Here is a 21701-nt window from a genome sequence, read left to right on the forward strand (position 1 = left end):
TCTGGTATTCTGAGAACTTTTTGAAAGGTTGAGATAACATCCAATAAACTTTTATTACCTTGAAATTTATCTATTTGAAAAACGAGTGGGTTCATCAGAAATGTAGTGGTCTGAAAGGGTCATTAACCAGTGTGGCAGCTACATTCAAGTGGAAGGTGTGCACAGAGGGAGCTGCAGGTGAAGGAAATGTTGAGTTGGATCTTGGAGACGGCATGAAGCTGGAAGGTGTGAAAACATTTTGCTAACTCGGAGACATGCTGAATGGAGAAGGGGGACCAGACTCTGCAACGGTTGCTAGAGTGAGATGTGCATGGAAGAAGTTTCGGGAACTGATTGGCGTGCTGACGAGGAGGGGAGTGTCGTTGAACCTGAAGGGAAAGGTGTATGCTGCATGTGTGAGAAGTGTTATGATTTATGGGAGCGAGACATGGGTAATGGACGTAAAGCAGCAACGAAAGCTGGAAAGGGTGGAAATGCGAATGGTTCGGTGGATGTGCGGAGTATCGTTGAGAGAGAGGAAGACAAATGATGAAGTGTGAAAGATGATGGGAATAGAGCCTGTGATTGATGCTGTGAAGAGGAACAGGTTGAGATGGTTTGGTCATGTGTTGAAGGATGAAAGTGACTGGTTGAGAAGTGATTGAAATGAATGTAGAAGGAAGTCGAGGAAGGCGAAGACCGAGAAAGACTTGGCTAAAGATGGTGGAAGAAGAAATGCTGGCAAGGGGGTTAAGGGGGGATGCAGAAAATAGGGCAAAATGGAGAGATCGTCATGGGGCCCGCAAGGCTAACCCACGCTCTAGCAGGGAAAATGCCTGTTGTTGTTGTTACCTCTGCCACCAAAGTTAAACTGGTGTCAAGGGGCATGGAAGAGTAAAACAGCAAGGGCATAGGGTCACAAAAGAGAATGTGGGGCAAGGGGAGTAAACAGAAGGACAATAATAAATTGAAGCACAACATCACAAAGAGGCATGGGAGGTGAAAAGGGGGAATCATGGCTTGGTGGGTATACAGAAGTTAAAGTAGAAATGAGAGGGACCATGAGGTGGTTGTGAGCAGCAGGTTGAAATCCTGAAGATGAGACCGAGCTTTAGGAAGAGGGTTTCACATATGATAGAATGAGGTTATGTTTATTATGATATGAATGAGGTTTTGTTATGGAGGTTATGTTTTCACTCCTGTTTGTCTGTGTCTGTGAACAAGATATCTCAAAAAGATGTGGACGGATTCGGACGAAATTTTGCAGAGGTGTATGTGACACCGACGAAATGATTAGATTTTGGTGAAGATCCGGATTCGGCAAATATAATTTTAAAGTGATTCTTCACCAGAAGTTGTTTTTTTTGTTTTTTTTTGGATACAAGATCGAGGCTCGTGAAAGAGCTAACATTAATCACACAAAAAGTCAAACCGACACACAAAACATATAATAAGGGGAGCGGTAGACAAGATGGGGAGAGAAGGGGAAGCACACAAACAACATTTGAGACCAGGGACATCAGATCTGTGGGAGGGAGAGGGCTTGGGGGGGCGGAGGCGTTTGGGAGAAGTATAAAACACAAGGATACTGCAAGGACCTCCAGGAAAGAAGTTGGTATTTCAGAAAAGTGGATCTGGGGTGAAATTAGTGGGGGTAGAAAAGATCAAGGTTTGGATGGGGGAAGATAAGAGATGGTGGTTCCAATGTGGGTGAGGTCCATACCGTTTCAGATGGGAGAGAAGCTGTTTTAAAGACCTGGAGGGAGGAGTGGGATTGAAGAGAGAGGGAGTTTGTTCCAGATGCGGGAGAAAAGAGGAGTGAAGGTGAGCAGAGTCTTGATTTTGGCAATTTAACCATAAGAGGGTTGCAGGCGGATCTTGTACGACTTGTAGGAATATTTGGGGGACAGAGCCCATAGAGAGCTGGGGGAGCAAGGCCGGAGAGGAGTTGGTAGAAGACAAAGACCACCAACCTGCCTGCGGTGAGCAAGTGAGAGGCCCTCGGAGTAAGCTTCATCGCGGGAGATTGCAATGATTCTGAAAGCTTTGGTTTCAAGTGTGAAGCCGAGCTCGGTGTGAAGCAGGAGCACCGGCCCAGAGGGGAGAACAGTATTCCATTGAGCTGTGGATGAAAGCCTTGTATGTGGTGAGGAGCTCAGATGTGCCAAGGAAGGACTTCGCACAATGGAGGATGGAGCAACTGGTTTTGGAGGCCAGATTTGAAATGTGGTTTTCCCATGAAAGATCATGGCAGATAGTGAGACCCAAAAGCTTGAGTGACAGAACTTCTTTGAGAGGATTGTTCAGAAAGTGGATGGGAGGATTGTCCAGTAGGTCTTTTCGGAGAGACATAGTAAGAGTGTGAGATTTATCAGGATTGAAAGACATGTTCCACTTGTTTGGTGAGGAGAGTTTGGTGAGCAGAGCGGGCTGCCAGACCGTATCGAAGGCACGTGATATGTCAAGGGAGACAGCTCTGATTTCCTGTTTGGCATTGAGGACCTCCATCCATTGTTGAGACAGCAGAAGCAACATGTCCAGAATAGAATGACCTGGTCTGAATCCAAATTGATGATCGGATATCAAGCCATTGGAGAAGAGGAAGGATTCGATATCCGAAGCAATGATGGATTCCATGACTGCTGATAATTGGGAGCAGGCTGATTGGTCTGTAGTTGCAAGGATCTGTTTTTCACCTTTTTGTGTAAAGCGGTCATGTTTGCTGATATTCCAACATGCTGCAGATGACCTTGAGCAAAAGAGAGGGTGAAAAGAACAGAGAGAGTGTGAGATAGAGTGGCAGAGCAGGATTTTAGGACCCGTGGGCTGATGCCGTCTGGTCCAGTTGCAAAATCAGAGTCGAGGGTTGACAGAAACTTCTCCACCTTGTCAGGAGGAAAGGACACAGAGTCCAGGAGCAGTTGGGTACGACTGGGTACGGTGGGTACAGAGAGGGATGGGTTTGGGACATGAGATTTAGAGGCAAACACAGAGTTGAGGCATTCAGTTCTGTCACGTGCGGAGTCAGCTGTGTAGCCGTTTGAGGTAAGGGAGGGGATGGAGGGGGAGCAAACACCAGAAACAGATTTGACCAGGCGCCACCAGGATTTGGAAGAGGGAGACAGGTTTGAGAGTTCGGTCTTGAGAGTGGAGAGATATTGTTTCCTGGCTCTCCTGAGGGTGGACACACACTTGTTTCGGGCTTTGTGAAAGGAAATGAGATTTCCTTCCATTGGATTTGCTTTCCAGGAGGCGAAGGCAAGTTCTTTCTGAGCAACTGCCTCACCACAAGATTCCATGTACCATGGACGGGAGGAAGGGTATGACAACTGAAGACAAGATGGGATAAATCTGTGCATGAGAGAGCAATTTAGTTTGGAAGAATTCCCAGGATGAGTTGATGTCAGAGGCAGTAGAGATGGGAGACCAGTCCAGATGATTGATGGCTCCTTGAAGACCGTGCCAATTGGCCTGAGTGAAATGCCAGACTCGTCGACGCTGAGGAGGCTCTCTGAGAATGGTCAGAGAGATGTCCACTTTAACAAGCACATGTTCAGATGAGCCGATTGGAGCAGAAGAAGAGCAGCAGACATTTGCAGGGAAGTTAGTCATATCCAAGTCTAGAAGAGAAGATGCTCCGTTGACTGAGATCCGGGTCAGGAAATTGACAGATTGTGTCAGTCCCAGTGAGTCACAGAAGTCCTTTGCTGAGGAGCCATGGCTGGTGAGAGTGGTACCCACACCCAGCCAACTGGTATGGTGACAATTGAAATCACATATGAGGAAGAGAGAGTTGGGATGAGTAGATAGAAGTTGGTCCATATTATCAGACAGCAAGATGTAGATGGAGTCATCACTGTTTGGTGGACGGTACAACACACGTATGAACAAAAGGTGGGAGCGAATGGGAAGCCGTAGCCAGAGGTACTCCTTGGGGTGAGGTGGAGAGATGGCAGTGCAGGGCGAGTGAGGAAGAGAGTTTTTGATAAAGATAGCAACCCCACCTCCAGGACGAGGCTCAGGTCTATCATACCTGAGGAGGGAGTAACCCGGGAGAGATATTAAGGAATCAGAGACATCATGAAGAAGGAAAGTTTCTGTTAAGCAGATCAAGTCTGGTTTGTCAGAAGCAACCTGTATGGAGAGATCAGTCAAATTTGAGCGAAGGCCCCGGATGTTTGAGGTCCATACCATTAACGAAGAGGAAGGGGGAGCATTGGACACAGAACAGGGGGGGGGGGGGGGTGAGTAGGGTAAGATGTGGAAGAGGTAGGGAGAGCTGTTGAAAGTGTGTCAGAGATTTCAGAATAGCTAGGAGAAAGGGAAGGATGGGGTGGACAAAAGGTTTGATGGTGATTGGGTGAGGAACAGTGAGGTGTTATTTGAGGGGGGGGGGGGCAGAGCAAGGAAGAGGTTGGGGGAGATGGAGGTGAGAGTTGGAAGGGGGAAGAAGTGGGGAGGACGCTTTGAGGAGGAGGGGTGAGAGGGGGGAAATGGAGAATAAATGAGGGTGGGGAGATTTGGAAGGGAGGGGTAAGGGGGGAGTTTATGAGGGGAGGGGCTAGGGTGGATTTGATAGGGATGGGGGAGATTTGGAGGGGAGGGGTGAGGGGGGAGTTTAGGAGGGGAGGGGTGAGGGGGAGTCTTGGAGGGGAGGGGTGCGGGGGGAGTTTAGGAGGGAAGGGGCAAGGAGAGAGATTTGAAAGGGATGGGTGATGGGGAGGATTTGGAGGGGCGGGGTAAGTTTGGATTTTAGAAAGTGTTGTACGATTGATGGGAAACGAACATTCATTGCAAAATGAGTTTCTTGTGACCTTCGAGTCAGAGATACGTTGAAGGATGCTGGGGGGGGGGGGGGGCGGAGTGCAGAGGTGAGTTTAGGAAATGCAGGAAAGAGGAACTGTAAGAGATGGAATTTTTTTTTGGAATGAATTGATTTGGTGTGAAAGTCAAAAGCAACCTTTTAAAGAAGAAGAAAAAAGTGTTATCATATACGACAGAATACAGCACTTCAGGGGAAAGTTTCAACATTTTAAAATTGAACAGTGAAAACTATCTGGGGAATTGAGGGTGAAACACGTGGTCGAAGAACGAACGAACGAATAAGAACAATGAATAAACGAATAAGAACAAAAAAGAAGAACAAAGAAGGAAATGTTTTGGTTTTTTTATTGTTTGTTTTTTTGTTCAGATTTTAAACAAGGAAGTATGGGGTGAAAAGACTGGGAAAAACTGAACAAAAGTAAATGGACCACAATCGACCGCTGAGAAAACAAAGCCTCAAGGTAGGAAACTAGGTAGAAGGCCGCAAAAAACGCGGCACGAAATAACCGACGATGTTTTTATACAGATATGAAAGATTAACACAGAGAATCTTCCTCGGGACACATTGTAGGTACACACACCGAAAGATAAATAGTTTCGACAAAAATACAATTGTGGCCAATTACTTATCTTCGAAAACGTGGAGAGCCTGCGCAGCTTCAAAAAACTGTGCCCTCGCCGGCAAGATCTCGCGAGATCTTTCATCCGTCCACAACAAGTTTGACTTTGAGTTGACCTCTTGACCTCAAAATAGTTGCTTTCCCAATTCAATGATGCACCATGCAATTGCTGTTTACTTTTCAAGTTAATCGGAAGAAAAGTGATGATTTTTCAGATGAAAATTGAGGATTTAAGAAGTTTGACCTTGAGTTGACCTTTGACCTTTTTACCTCAAAATCAATAGGCTTCTTACTTTTGACCACCTCTGCCATCTAGTGAACTTTTGTGAAGATAGGCTTAAAATCTTGACCTGTCAAGATTGACAGACAAACAGACAGAATAACGCACAAGACAAACCAATATACTTGAAAAAGCTTAGATTTTCGCAATTAACAAAGTAAGAAACTATTCCTCAGATAATCCTTTGTCGTTTATTTTCAGCAATTTTCATGATGGGGGTAATCTCAACTTCCCTGAATAACTCTAGGGGTAACAAAGATAAAAAGGTTAGGTAACCGGTCTACCTGCTTCTCTGTCTACCTGACTATCGTTTGTCTCCTCATCTTCTGGATTTTCATCTGCAAAAGAAAATGAAAATATTCAGAGAAAAAAACGATGGAATTCAAATTTTATCTTCTGTTGTATTTCAATTTTAAATCTAAGAAGAGTCTTTTCTGAGAAAGTTTCTTTCTAGAAAGAAAAAAAAAATACTAAAAGAAAATATGCAAAGCGAAGAAAAACGAAAATTTCTAAGAAAAGTCTGAACATGAAAATAAATTGTCATTCTAATAAATAAATACTGATCATGGACAAATTCAAATACCGTATTCACAAAATACCGACTCTCTGTACCCAATACCTAAAGGGTCGATATTCATCATTATACCCCCGACCCACACCCTCCCCCCACCCAAACTTTGGATCCCTACCCATCCCTTATTTACCAACCGATTGCTCTTGTTGTGGAATTTTTAAATTTAATATTAGCCTTTGAATTGATTTGACAAGACTCAAGAGAATTAAATGTCCACATTTCGTCTCAGAAGACAATTAATGATTTAATGACACATAGTAATACTTGATTCACTTTCACCAAAGGTATTTCCAGAATACACTTCCATTTGAGTTACACATACACGAATAAAACGAAATCACTACGCCACATTCAACACACTGCATTTAATACATTACAACTGAACCAAGAACTCTCCGAGGGTGCCGTGGCATGGCTTTTTTTTATGGTCAGAGATCAAAGAGCAGGGTCAGGTAAGGTTCAAAAAGATAACAAGCATTGCGTGTCTTCACTCCTTGGGTCAGCTCTTTTCTTTCTTCAAATGCAACTCTCCCAGCCATAAAATGTCAAGTCATAGAGAAAACAGAGATTTCTAACATCTTACAAAATAAACAAAGCCTTCTGTTTCTCATAGATAATATGCCTTCGCGTGACTGAGGACATCGGTTTTTCTCAATCTCTAAGAGAAAAACAGGGTCGGAGAAAGTTCAAATCAGTGAGGGTTATACATCATTGTTTTAAATCTTTTTAATATATTGTTGCGGTTTTAGAACCCACACTTGTAAATAATTCATGTAAATATTCCATTTGTAAAAGGTAATAGGAGCACCCATAGTTAGGCCACAACAACACGTAGGACACCATAGGACTTTTAGTTATTTCCTTAGTATGTGTTTCAGATAAGACTGTGTTCCCAATAGTTGAATCTGCATTGCATTAATCAAATAACATAGGCCCCATTCCATACATTTTGCCAGTCTCTCTCGGAAATTGGTGTTACGCGCTTTTGGTTGTAAATGCCATTAAGCACGCGGTCAAGCTGGAGAAGAAGGGCGGAACGCCGGGAGGAGGCGTGGCCCCTGTCAACTCGCCGTCAAAGGTGCAGCCAGCGAGCCCTCGCCAACCAACCAGGGCTGAGGTGAGCTCGCTGGTGGGCGACTGGGCGTGGCTCGATGAAGCGTGGCTTAATCAACACCCGTGTGATATAACCGCGAGCGGAAAGCCCTTTCACGGACTTCTGCGGGAGAGGCGCTTTATGAGGGACTCGCTCAGGGACGTTGGACTGGACTACTGAGAGAGCGCACTGCTGAGAGATCTGCGCGAGGGTACCTTCTGAAGCGAACATTACGAGAGAGAGACAGAGAGAGAGAGAGAGAGTTGGTACAAATATTACGTACGCCGCATCCCAGTCCCCCCGCTATATCCATAAGGTCTGGTCTGGTTTAAAAAGGCCAGTGCAAAATGGGCATTTCAATCAACATGCCACGATTGTCAAGGGATCAACGGCAGCGTGCCCTGGGCATGCTGCAAGGCGGACTGAGCTACCGTGAGGTGGCACGTCGCCTTGGCTGTTCACACCAGACGATATCGGCCTTGACTCATCGCTTGACTCATTGCTGAAACAAAACCTTGACTCATCGCTGAAAGCGACCTCGTTCCACTGCGCCAAGGTCCACCGCTGATGCTGCTGACACCATCTCTGTCGGTTGCGGCGATGGGCAGCCGTCATCACGGGGCCTCTGTATGGTCTTCTGGCAGTCAGACCATAGTCATGCAGTCGTCTTCGTGCAGTATCATTGGAGATCCGTGGGTTTGCACGCCCCGGAGTTTCTGCCACAGTGCGGGATGCTGGACGGAATCGATCCCGCAGGTGACTTCGGATCATCTGCCTGTCCTGCCTTGCAGTGGTGACTCTTGGCCTCCCTGATCGAGGTCTGTCATCTGCAGAGTTGTGGAGGGTGTCTCTGTCCACCAGGGCCGATATCGTCTGGTGTGAACAGCCAAGGCGACGTGCCACCTCACGGTAGCTCAGTCCGCCTTGCAGCATGCCCAGGGCACGCTGCCGTTGATCCCCTGACAATCGTGGCATGTTGATTGAAATGCCCATTTTGCACTGGCCTTTTTAAAGCCAATATCAAGACATCACGTGCAGCTCATTAAAATCATCCCGTACCCCTTGGCTAATCACTGACAGTCAAAACGGCTGTTCAACAGCTGTGCTATGAAGTGACCATTGAAGGTTCAAGTGACCATCCGTGACCGTTTTGTCTGATAGTGAGGACACTATTGTCCACAAATAAGTTCACACATTTACTACACGCAGTGTTATTGTTGATATTTAAAGATTTCAAAGGTGGTAAGTTTCTTTTGCGTTTCAGTATATATATATATATATATATATGCATATATATAATATATACATATATATATATATACATATATACATATATATATATATACATATACACATATATATATACATATATATATATACATATATATATATACATATATATATATACATATATATATATATACATATATATATATATATATATATATATATATATATATATATATATATATATATATATATATATATATATATATATATATATATATATACATATATATATTGTTGCGAATATGGAATTTGGCCTCCATATCCGCTTGTAAATATTTCCCTATTTTCTCCAATACTCCCCAACTTTCCCCGATCCCCCATTCCCTAGTCCCATTGCATGTAAATAACAATCAGTAGAGCCGACCTTCCCCTTATTCCCCCATTAAATGTCGTGCCCAGGTCCACCGCACCACACGTAGACAACTTTCGGACATCTTCCTAGTTATTCTTATTCTATGTCAGTTAAGGCCTCGTCTCCATTAATTATGACTCTTCGTTGCACCAGAATGTGATTATATGGCATCAGTAGTGAGTTTAGGACCTTTCCCATACCTCCTTCCATCTTCTTCCCCAACAATTACAACAACAACAGAGGAGATGGCGGCGGAGCGGGGGAGGATGCGTCCTCACACCGGCTCGATTAGCGCCATAGACCATGCGCTCCACGGGGTTACCACGAAGGGGCTCCTTGTCAGCTCCTCGTCAAGGGCGGAGCCTGGTAAACCCCCCGCACGCACCCAATGAGAAGCAACGTGCCGATTCCACGAGGCGGAGCTAACGAGCCGAGGGCGTGTCACTCCCCGCCGGATATACGCGGCCACGCGCCGGATGTGACGAGAGATGCGCACCCAGCTTGGAGAAGGAAAGCCACCTGCGAGCGCTGAGTCAGATGCGCCTCAGCTTGGAGAGAGAAGCCACCGCCACCCCCAGCGCGACGATACCTCCCCGCATCTTTGGACCGGACCGGACCGTACTGGACCCTGCTTTGAGCCAAGAGTGCACCTTGAGCCATCGATACCCGCTGTCCTTTTCATCAACCCCCGTGTGAGTCAGCCTTGTCCCGTTTGTCTGTCGTCTGTCCGGGAATAATATAAGATTGTGTCTAAGTGCTTGTCTTTCTATGCTGTCCCTCTTGTAGTTGTAATCTAACCTTCCGCCTTAATATAACCTCCTCCGGAGGTCTTGAGAACTGAACCCCTGGTGTCGTATTGTGTCATTATAACCCAGCCGGGTGTCTTCTTTTTCTTATTGAGCCAGCATCGCGCGACTTCGTCAACGTCGAGTATAGTCGGGTAACTTGTGCAGACGTGGTCATACCATAAAACCGCTCGGTAAATAACATCCAAGCCACGTCTGTAACAATTGGTGTCGGGAGTGAGATTCGAGGCCCGACCAAATTTTGAAAAAAAAAAAAAAAAAAACGAATAGAGGAAAAAAAAAATTTGGTCAAAATTTGGAGCGGCCGAAATTTGTTTTGTTTTACGAAACTCGAATTTTGCAAGTCGCGCTATGGCGGATCAAGACGGCTGGAGTCCGGTAGGGGAGAGTGAAGCAGGGTCGGTCCAGGACCAAATTGAGGGACATGAGGGACATGAGGAGAGCGAAACAGCGGGGGTAGCAGACGCGCGAAATGGCGCCTCGCACATAGCTACGGCGGCCGCACCCGCTGCACAAGTGGGAGGGATGGCCCAGATGCAGGTCCTCATGGAGCAATTTATGGCGCAAATGCAGGCGTCCCTCAAACTGCAGAGTAACCAATTGGGGAACCGGATGGATGCTCAGAGTGAGCAAATGAGGGTTGATAGTGGGCGAATGGAGGGCCAAATGGGGGTAATGGGAAACCAAATGGGGGTAATGGGAAACCAAATGGGGGTAATGAGGGACGAAGCGAGGGGTACCGGTGAGAAGTTAGACAATAATTTTGAGGAGTTAGACAAGAAAATTGGGAAGTTAGACAATAATTTTGAGGAGTTAGACAAGAAAATTGGGAAGTTAGACAATAATTTTGAGGGGTTAGACAACGGGATAAAAGAAGTGAAAAATGGGTTAATGGGGGTAGAAAATAGAATGGCTGCCCAGGAGAATCAGATAGAGGGAGTGAAAAATGGGTTAGAGGGGTTAGAAAACAGTATGGAAGGCAAATTGAGGGACATGAGGGACCAAGCGGAAAGGGAAGTTAAACAAATGGAGCAGCAGATAGAGGGGGTCAGAATGGGGGTAGAAACCAAACTGGATGCTCACAGGGAGGAAATGGAGCAGATGAGGGTGGCATCTGGGCAGGAGATGCAAGTGATGGGAGAGGAGATCAGAAGAGGAGTGAGTGAGGAGGTCGGAGGAGTGCGCGAGGAGGTGAGGCACTGTAAGGAGCACATGGAGAAGGAGGTGAGAAAGGGGACTGTAAAATTACAAGGGGGCATAGAGGACCTGACGCAGGAGGTGGAGCAGCTGACGGTGGGACAAACGGAGTTAGTGGAGCAGGTTCAAAGGAACACTGCGGTATTAGGAGGTTTAAAGGCGACACAAAAAGAAATTAAAAACGACTTGATAGCGACAAAGAGGGAATGTCAGATGGTACGTGAGGGACTGACAACGAGGTTGGACGAGGTGATAGAGGTAATGGAGACGAAGGACCGGCAGGTGAGGACGCACCTGGAAACGGTCAAGGTAGCCTTAGAGGATGAGCTTGAGGAGACGTACCGGGGAATAAAAGAGGTGAAGCACAAATTAGAAGAAGTGGAAGAAGGGGTGAGCGAAATTAAGAAGCGACGGAGAGAGGATAAGAAAGAGATAAAGGAGGAAGTAAAAGAATTGGTCCAAAGTCTGTGTTCGGATCGTGATGATGTGCTCATTAACCGGATGAGGGATTCGCAGGTGATGGAGGAGAAGCGAAGAGGAAGAGGACCCGGTGTAAGTGGTGACCAATATGGTCGTGCGTATGATGCGCCAGGGGATTTAATAAGCTTGGGGGTCGAGATAGACCCGGGTGTTCGTGAGAGGCCGTTGGTGAAGTGTGCGACAGGTCTGGTGTGCGAAAGAGGAGGTGTGCGAGAAAGTCCGACTCTGGGGTGTGTGAGGAAAAAGTGCGTGCCAAGGAGTGAGTGTGCTGGCGAGAGTGAGTCGGTCGTAGCGCGTGTGCGAGGGAGCACATGGAAGCGTGGTGTGGTGAGTGTTACAGAGGGTGTGACGGGAGAGTGTGCGCGAGAAAGGTGTGTGACGGACAGGTGCATGAGGAAAGAGTGCGCTGTCAGAAGTAAGGAAGAGTGTCCACCTGTGGTGAGGGTTACAGAGGGTGTAACGGGAGAGTGTGCGCGAGAAAGGTGTGTGACGGGCAGGTGCACGAGGAAAGAGTGCGCTGTCAAGAGTAAGGGTGAGTGCGCTGTCAGGAATGGAGGTGAAAGTAGTGAGAGTGACATGGAGCGTGAGTTAGTTGTGACAGGTGAGCGAGGATGTACACCTGGGATGGAAGGATGCACACCTGGAATGGTAGAGCGTGAGTGGGAATGCACGCTGGAGTTGGTGGTGAGGCACGTGGTTGGGTGTGCGAATGAGGGCACACCTGTGATTGTCACAGAGGAGGTGACCGAGGAGAGGGCGCGAAGCGGTGTATTGGTGAGGTGTGCGACCAACGAATGTGTGCCAAAATGTTCGGTGGTCAGGTGTGTGACCAAGGCTGTGAGTGGAATGAGTGTACCTGGGTGTGTAAGGAAAGGTACGAGGAGCATGGGCACGGCTGGATGTGTGAGCAAGGAACGGGCTGCGGGGTGTAAGCGTCCAGGTGAAGCATCGACGGTAACCAGGTTAGAGGTTAGGTCGACTTTTAGCCGAAGCGGGCCCTCGGTGCGTGCCGGGCCTCGCTTTGAACGGCCGCGTCCGTGCTCCACTAGGCGGAGCTGGCAGCCCGATAGAAAGGGTCGTCATGGCGACCACTTTTTGTTGAGACGTGCCGGCAGGTCGAGATCGGGACATTGGATGGCTCCACGCCGAGGTGATGCGTGGGATCTCGGGCCGGGTAAACCTCCTTCCCTGCACCGAAGGCAGGATGCAGCCAGCCGCTGGCACAAAACAACCAGCATCCATTGCTTGGCTTTACGAAGCCGGGCTTTGGACAGGAATTGGCGCACCGAGAGGCAGTAGTGAGTAGACTGGGTGATGAGGTTAGTGTTTTGGACCCAAAATTAGAGAAAAACAAAATTTGATGATTGGCAAGGGATTGGCAGTAGTGATTGGCAGATGATGGGCAGTGATTGGCAAATTTTTAATTTGTTGAAATTTGATGTGCAAAATTGGTAGTGAGAGACCCCCGATGTGGTGGGATGGCAAATCCACCATCCTTCCCATGTGGGGGGCAAAGGAGCAATAGCTTATGGGGTGTATGGCAGTGAAAACTAGCCCGGGGGGGTTAGGATATTGTGTGTAGGGATCTAGAGAAGATGACCTTAGGTAACGTTAAGGTTAGTTAGTGACTGATACCTGTAGTGGGGACGCAGGTAGATTAGTGTGGATGATAATGACGTGGGAGCGCAATAGTTTAAAGGGACGACTGGGAAACGCAAGTTTCAGAAGGGAGTAGTTAGCTGAGATGATGCCGTGTTTGTGAGAATTGAACAGGTGTGATTGCACAGGTGTGCAACTGGACAGGTGTGTGGAGCAGTGTATGAGTAGTGAGTGTGTGGATCAGCGCGAATGCGCTTGGGGAGAGAAGGGTGCAGGTGGCACCAGGTGTGAGAGCACAGGTGTGCAGGTACAGGTGTGTGGAGAGAGTTGGAGTGAGTGGTACGGAGTGGTGTGCATGGTGCGAAGGTGTGGATGGGGGAAGAGTGGACCCCTTTCACGAGTACCCGGGGCGGGTAGTGTAAGTGTTAGGTAGAGGGTGCAGGTAAATTGTGGTTGGATATTGGCATTTGTGGTGCGGTTGCAGAATGGTGTTGTGAATGGGTGCATTAGTGTTGTGGAAATGGCTGGGCGTGTAGCCTGTTAGTGTGTGTAGTTGGTTGAGCACTCCACCACTGTGAGGATGTCGGCCAGGTGAGGCCGCAGGTGGGCTCTGGGAGCCGGTAGTTGTGAGTGGGTGCCTGAGGATCCCGGGTGTGGATCGGGCAGCCCAGTGCCAGAGAGGGCACCGAGTGGGGAGAGTGCCAGAGGGCCTTCCCCAGGTAGTTAGGTTAGGGCAAGGAGCAGGTAAGCTCGGAGGCAACTGCAGTGGTGGAGGTGTGCAGGTGGGTAGACCCACTGGGAGAGGTACACGCCACAGCCCAGAAATTGTACGAGGGCACCGGGAGATGAATCGGGGGAGTGAGACCCCAAATTGAAGAGCACCACAGTTTGGCCAATGGGAATTGGTTTTTAGAACCCATAGAGTAAGAGGGCCAATGGTTTGGCCGGAGAAAGACCCCGGGTAGTGTAAAGTTGTTAAAGTCATTTAGGAAATAGTTAGGATTGAAGAACCTGTCGCACCATACGCAGCCACTTACCTGTGGTGATGATGATGACTCCACACCTGTGTTTTCTTTGTTTGTGTTGCAGAAATGAGATTGCTGTGGATTTGTGAGACGCATCACGACGTGGATGAGACATTGGGGTGATTCCATCTCTCCCTCCTTAGGAGGGACTGATGATGAATTGGTGATGGCAAATTTTGATGTGCAGTTGGAGATGGCAAATTTTGATGAGAGTTGAAAATGGCAAATTTGATTGGTTAGGAGGGAGAGAAGACGAATTTGGTTTATGGGAGGAACGGGGAAGACAGTAGGGATGTTTGTCGATTTGTAAAGTAGATGTTTATGGGTAGTGTTGTGTTTTGTGGATGCAGTAAGGGGTAAGGGAGGGGCCATGTAGGTTACCTGGTGGGGGGGGGCGTACGATAGGAACGTACCTGTCTCACCTGGTTCCCATGTGCCCCCAGTGTGCATCACCTTACATTGCGTGCACTTTTGCGCCCTTACCACCTTACTCACTTGTTTCTTCTTTTGTCTCCCACCTCCGAGGATCTGGCTTTGGGGTAGAGAGAGAGGAGAGAGAGGTGCTGGCTGCGCAGTTGTGGGCCTGCACTTTCGCTGTTTGCTGCCGGGATCGATACACCATATGGACCGCAATGTTTGTGGCCACCCACAATGGACCGCAGTTCGTTTGCGGCCAAGCACCACCCGGGGATGGACCTATGGGTCAACGTGGCACCTATGCCATACAGGTGAACCACTTTTAGTTACCACCAAGTGCACCACAAGAAGAGCAAGAGACACCTGCAGGGTTAGGGGTTGTCGAATTTATTTTTATTCCAATGAACAATGGTGACTGCACCGATTGGTGGTGGGGTGGTGCTTTTGATGCTCGGGAAGGGTGCTCTGCACGTTATTAAAGGCCGTCGGCCACAGAGCACTCGTGTGTTGGTGTATCGATGCTGGCAAGCGCGCCCTCTCTATGCATAACATCTGCATGTGTTCCTCCAAAAACAGGTCCTGGATCGTAGTGTAGGTATCAGCGTAATCTTGTAAATAATGCTCCCTACCGGCTGTATGTTTAGTTTGAGAATTCTTTCCGGATTCGGTTATCCTGTGGGTGTGTTTCTGTGAGGAGAAGGGTGCAACGTCGCAGGGGGACATATTTACTCATTTGTGAATATCTGTAAAACTGTCGCACTCAGGGTAGAGTTAATAGTAGAGGGAACTACATTGCGTGCCACACTAAAGTAGGTAAAAATTTATCGGGTCGGGACGCCCCGAGGGTAGAGAAGGGTGCAATGTTGCGAATATGGAATTTGGCCTCCATATCCGCTTGTAAATATTTCCCTATTTTCTCCAATACTCCCCAACTTTCCCCGATCCCCCATTCCCTAGTCCCATTGCATGTAAATAACAATCAGTAGAGCCGACCTTCCCCTTATTCCCCCATTAAATGTCGTGCCCAGGTCCACCGCACCACACGTAGACAACTTTCGGACATCTTCCTAGTTATTCTTATTCTATGTCAGTTAAGGCCTCGTCTCCATTAATTATGACTCTTCGTTGCACCAGAATGTGATTATATGGCATCAGTAGTGAGTTTAGGACCTTTCCCATACCTCCTTCCATCTTCTTCCCCAACAATTACAACAACAACAGAGGAGATGGCGGCGGAGCGGGGGAGGATGCGTCCTCACACCGGCTCGATTAGCGCCATAGACCATGCGCTCCACGGGGTTACCACGAAGGGGCTCCTTGTCAGCTCCTCGTCAAGGGCGGAGCCTGGTAAACCCCCCGCACGCACCCAATGAGAAGCAACGTGCCGATTCCACGAGGCGGAGCTAACGAGCCGAGGGCGTGTCACTCCCCGCCGGATATACGTGGCCACGCGCCGGATGTGACGAGAGATGCGCACCCAGCTTGGAGAAGGAAAGCCACCTGCGAGCGCTGAGTCAGATGCGCCTCAGCTTGGAGAGAGAAGCCACCGCCACCCCCAGCGCGACGATACCTCCCCGCATCTTTGGACCGGACCGGACCGTACTGGACCCTGCTTTGAGCCAAGAGTGCACCTTGAGCCATCGATACCCGCTGTCCTTTTCATCAACCCCCGTGTGAGTCAGCCTTGTCCCGTTTGTCTGTCGTCTGTCCGGGAATAATATAAGATTGTGTCTAAGTGCTTGTCTTTCTATGCTGTCCCTCTTGTAGTTGTAATCTAACCTTCCGCCTTAATATAACCTCCTCCGGAGGTCTTGAGAACTGAACCCCTGGTGTCGTATTGTGTCATTATAACCCAGCCGGGTGTCTTCTTTTTCTTATTGAGCCAGCATCGCGCGACTTCGTCAACGTCGAGTATAGTCGGGTAACTTGTGCAGACGTGGTCATACCATAAAACCGCTCGGTAAATAACATCCAAGCCACGTCTGTAACAATATATACACATATACATATATATATATACATATACATATATATATATATACATATATATATATATATATATACATATACATATATATATATATACATATATATATATATATACATATATATATATACATATATATATATATATATACATATATATATGGTATCTGTAATCTGGTTCTCCAACCTAATGCGCGGACAACATGACGTCATCGCCATGCACGTCCGCCTTGCCTGCAAAGTTCCAGAGGAACCATCTAGCAGTGCGTCATTACGGATTATAAATACAGATACTGTCACAAGTGCATGCAAAACTCACAGTTACCGACCTGGTTTCGCCCTTGTTGGGGCTTCATCAGAGTTACAAGTGTATGGAAAGCCTCACTGCATTGCCCTGATGAAGCCCCAACAAGGGCGAAACCAGGTCGGTAACTGTGAGTTTTGCATGCACTTGTGACAGTATCTGTATTTATAATCCGTAATGACGCACTGCTAGATGGTTCCTCTGGAACTTTGCAGGCAAGGCGGACGTGCATGGCGATGACGTCATGTTGTCCGCTCATTAGGTTGGAGAACCAGATTACAGATACCATTATTAGTAACTCCCAACCGCAACCAGGTCGACTCCATATGATGAGTGGATACCAGAGATAACATCACCGCGTGGCAGGCGGTGCGTATCGCTCCCAGCAAGGTGCAGCAGCAGCTGTATGGGACACCTTGCTGGCGGTTCTCCACTGATGATATTGTAACGGTTTTGAGAAGTGTAACGGGTTTTGAGAAGTGTAACGGGTTTTGAGGAGTGTAACAATTTTGGAGGAAGGGTAACGAATGTGAAGAGTATGGTTTTGTTATGGTAATGTAAACAATGGTCGCAGCCGTCCTCCTAATTAATTTCATAGAACATACACGCAGGTCACGATATATCTTTTAAATAGTGTATTTCCTTATTCCATGTAGGCTAAGTATGTGTTTTCCACTAGATTGACTTTGCATTGTATCAAACAAAATAAGCGTAGGCCCTTTTCAATTTCCCCAAAACCTCCTTTCCAATTGCCTTCTGCATTTTGGGCGGTTGCCTTCAATCCGCCATTGGCCATGAGGCAGGGTCGGAGAAGAAAGGCGTGTCTCCACCTCGTCATGAGAGGGAAGAAGTGAACAGGCCCTAACAGCCAACCAGCACCGCGGTGAGTGACCCGGTAGGCGTGCCCTCGGAGCCGGCGGCTTAATCCCGCCGCAGGTAATAAAAAGCGGCTGCAAGGGACTGCTTGACGAGTTGAGTGAGAGGGTTCCGAAGAAGAGGAGATGACCTGAGAGAGGAGCGCAATCCACCGCAAACACCACCTGCCTGCAATATCCCTTGTCGTTGGAGAGACGCGCTGAACGGTGGGAGACGGCTCCACCCCAAAGAAGAGGAGCAGGGGCACCGAGCCAGCGCGTGACGGCCGCAGCTACACGACGGAGGGTTTTCCCGCCAAAACCGGGAGGGATTGAAAGCCACTGCCTCCGACCTTGCCTCCCTCTCCAGCAATCTACCTCGAGCCCTTACCTGCCTGCAATATCCCTTGTGTAAGTGTGAACGTCTTGTCCTACTCGTTGTCTGGGGATTAAGTAAAATGAATAGTGTAAGTTAACGATTCGCTGTGTTACTGCTTCTTCCATCTATTGCTGTAAATAATATTGGTCGCTCTAAAATATTGCTTGTGTGTGTATAATAAATCTGTTCTTCCTCCGAACTCTGTCTTCCTTCTCTCTTCTTCTCTTTCGGTCGCTTTAGAGGTTTCCCAATTGAATATCTGTAGCGCGATTAGTCAACGTTCGGGTGGAATCGGGCCCATTGGGTATAACTTGTACGGACGCGGTGATACCAAACCGCTCGGTAAAATAACATCCAAAACCGCGTCTGTAACAATTGGTGTCGAGGAGTCGGATTCGGACCTGGGACTAAATTTGTTAGGCCCAAATTTTGAAAAAAATTTTTGGTCAAAATTACGAGCTGCCGAAATTGTGTTTTATAAAAACCCGAATTTTGAGATCGCGCCATGGACAATCAAGGCGATCGGATGTCGGTGGGGGAGATAGACGGGTTAGGGGTAACCCAGGAACCAGGGGAAATGTATGTGGAAGAAAGGGAGGAGGAGAGCAATGAGGAGGCGGTTGAGGGGGTGTCAGACGCGCAAAATGGCGTCCTCGCGCACGTGGGTGTAGCGGCACCAAATTTTGCCACGCCCGCGACCGTAGTAGCGCCGCTGGTAAATTTGGACCTTTTTTTCATACAAATGAAGGCCCTTATGGCCCAGCATAGCGAGACAATGAGGGAGGAAATGAGGGCTCACAGTGAGCAATTAGGGGTAATGGGAAACCAAATGGGGGTAATGGGGAACCAAATGGATGCTCGGGGTGAGCGAATTGAAGCAACAATAAACGGAATGAGGGCCGATAGGGAGGAAAGGGAGCAGAGGGACAGAGACCGCAAGTTGGGCGAAAGGGTCCCAAGGGTGCACGACGAGGTAACGCGGGTCGAAAAGCGCTGGTTGAGCGAAGCGGAGGAAAGCGGGGGTACAATGACGGGTATAGAGATCGCGACCCGGGGTATGGGGCAGCCGGCGACCGCTGAGGTAGGAGAGAAAATTTTATTAAAGCCAGCGGTCGTTGAGGCGAATAAAGAAAAAACAGTAGTGGGTATAATTGAAATTGTAGAAACGACAGACGGAGAAGAGCAACAGTCGGAGGAAGGAATGGAAATTGCTCAAAGTCTGAATGCACATCCTGATGCCGTACTTGCTAATCCTTATAAAGATTTGCAGGTGTTGGTGCAGGGAGGAAGAAGAACCCCGAAGGTGAGACGGGCTGTGTGTGGTGCCGGGAGATTTTGTAAGGGGTTTGGCGCGAAGAGAATTGTCGCGCGATTGGGGTCAATATGGCCCCCGGGCGTTGGTGAAGGGTCCCGTGTGAGGAAAAGGTGTGCGTCGGCGAGTGGGTGTGTTATAAAGTGTGGGAGTGAAACCGAGTGCGAGCGAGAATGCACGTCGGTGTGTACGGAGTGTGACACGAATAGTGAGTTGGTGATGGCACAGGTGCGAGAGGGCACATCGGAGCGCGAGTGTGAAACCGAGTGCGAGCGAGAATGCACGTCGGGGTGTACGGAGTGTGACACGAATAGTGAGTTGGTGATGGCGCAGGTGCGAGAGGGCACATCGGAGCGCGAGTGTGAAACCGAGTGCGAGCGAGAATGCACGTCGGGGTGTACGAAGTGTGACACGGAGAGTAAGGTGGTGGTGGAACGTGTGCGAGAAAGCACACCTGAATTGGTGGTGGCGCGGGTGTGGGAGAGCCCATGTGAGCGCGTTAGTGGGTGGATGCAAGAGTGCACGCCCATGGTGAGTGTTACGGAGGACGTAACGGAGGAGAGGTGTGGACCAAAGTGTGCGCAAGAGTGTGCGCGAGAGGTGTGGTGTGTAACAGGGAGAGCATTGGTGGAATGTACGGACGGCATTGGAACGCCGGGCTTTGTGAGTGTGAAACGGGTCGCGTGGTGTGAGCATGCAAGGGAAGCATCGACGGTAATCGGTTTAGCGGTTAGGGCGACGGATAGCCGATGTGAGCACTCGGGGCGCGGTGTGATTTGTTGGATGCAGGGCCCGGCGCGGATCGAAGCTGCGTCGCTTCTCTTCGAAGCGTCGTTGCCGATTCGGGCTTGGCCCCGCCCCGCACGGTCGAGTCCGGGCCTTGGCGGGCGAGGCGACCGGTCCGGTTCAAGGGCGAGTGGGAGGAGGCGGAACGGTGCCCCCTCGTGGGGACGGGGTTCCGACCGGGGGAGATTGAGCCATCGGGCCCGGGACCGCAAGGTGCCGCGCCGAGATGGTGCGTGGAATCTCGGGCCGACCAAACCACCTCCCTTGAACCGAAAGCCGGACGGATTCAACCTGCAGGCGACCAAACCACCCGAATTCATTGCTCGGCTGTACAAAGCCGAGTTTAATGACGTCATGACGCACCGAGGCTAGGATAAGTGGACTGTGATGATGGTGATAGTGATAGTGGATTTGATACGAAATTTATAATAGTGGGTAGAATTGGCAGTAAATGGAAAATTTTTGATTGGTTGGAATTTGGATGTGCAAAATTCATAGTGGAAGACCCCCGATGTGGTGGGATGGCAAATCCACCATCCCTCACATTGTGGGGCAAATGCGCACTAGATTATGGGGTGTATGGCAGTGAAAACTAGCCCGGGTGGGTTAGGTTATATTGTAGGGATCTAGCAAAGATGACATTAGGTAACGTTAAGGTTAGTTAGTGACTGATACCTGCAGTGGGGACGCAGGTAGATTAGCGTGGATGATAATGACGTGGGAGCGCAATAGTTTAAAGGGACGACTGGGAAGCGCAAGTTTCAGAGGGGAGTAGTTAGCTGAGATGATGCCGTGTGTGTGAGGATTGAACAGGTGTGATTGCACAGGTGTGCAACTGAACAGGTGAATGGAGCAGTGTATGAGTGAGTGATGGTGATTGTGTATTGTGATGACCAAGTGGTCCAGGAAGAAAGGAGGGTGCAGGTGGCACCAGGTGAGTGCACAGGTGTGCAACTGAACAGGTGGATGGAGCAGTGTATGAGTGAGTGATGGTGATTGTGTATTGTGATGACCAAGTGGTCCAGGAAGAAAGGAGGGTGCAGGTGGCACCAGGTGTGAATGCACAGGTGTGCAACAACAGGTGTATGTGGCTATGTGGAATAAATGGTAGTGTGGAATATATGGGGTATTGGAATGGATGGTCGTGGAGTGAGTATGGTGGAAATTGTGGAGTGGAGTGGATGGTGCGAAGGTGTGAATGGGGGAAGAGTGGACCCCCATCACGAATACCCGGGGCGGGTAGTGTAAGTGTTAGGTAGAGGGTACAGGTAAATTGTGGTTGGATATTGGCATCTGTGGTGCGAGTGGAAGAATGGTATTTGGATGGGTGCATTAGTGTTGTGGAAATGGCTGGGCGTGTAGCCTGTTAGTGTGTGTAGTTGGTTTGGGCACTCCACCACTGTGAGGATGTCGGCCAGGTGAGGCCGCAGGTGGGCTCTGGGAGCCGGTAGTAGTTGTTGTGGATGGGGCCCGAGGATCCGGAGGACGGACCCGGGGAGCCCAGTGCCAGAGGGCACCAGTGGGGTGACAGATCCAAGAGGGGT

The sequence above is a fragment of the Myxine glutinosa genome, chromosome 1 (assembly GCF_964187855.1).
Source record: "Myxine glutinosa chromosome 1, kmMyxGlut1.1, whole genome shotgun sequence".
Lineage (NCBI taxonomy): Eukaryota > Metazoa > Chordata > Myxini > Myxiniformes > Myxinidae > Myxine > Myxine glutinosa.